This window comes from Penaeus monodon, chromosome 28 (genome assembly GCF_015228065.2).
Source record: "Penaeus monodon isolate SGIC_2016 chromosome 28, NSTDA_Pmon_1, whole genome shotgun sequence".
Taxonomy (NCBI): domain Eukaryota; kingdom Metazoa; phylum Arthropoda; class Malacostraca; order Decapoda; family Penaeidae; genus Penaeus; species Penaeus monodon.
Window position 1 is genome coordinate 21,611,082 of NC_051413.1, and position 323 is coordinate 21,611,404.

The following is a 323-nucleotide window of genomic DNA, read 5'->3' on the forward strand; positions in this document are numbered from 1 at the left end:
ATGTTTATAAACAAACCAACATCGGAATCCTTTTAAAATTCTTACTATACAAGAATACATTAAAAGCAAGTAAATTCCTTTTTAAAAATTCAATGCAATCGACAAATTAATAAAAATACGAACGACAGATTTATGAGGTGTAAAATAATTTCTCCCGAGGGCACTGCTGATCACGGTGGGCAGGTGTCTTTGAGCTGCTGGGTCATCTTCCGGGACAATAATTTCTTGATATCCCTCGAACCTAAATTTTAATCGTCTATAAAATCGTTCTGGGAAAAGAAAAAATAAATACGAGAAATGGATCCATTAAAGAAAGGGATCCG

General features: G+C 34.1%; 1 pseudogene; it reads right to left on the reverse strand.

The window, feature by feature from the left end:
• LOC119591416 overlaps positions 1-323 on the reverse strand; it is a 46,665-nt pseudogene that overhangs the window by 43,126 nt on the left and 3,216 nt on the right.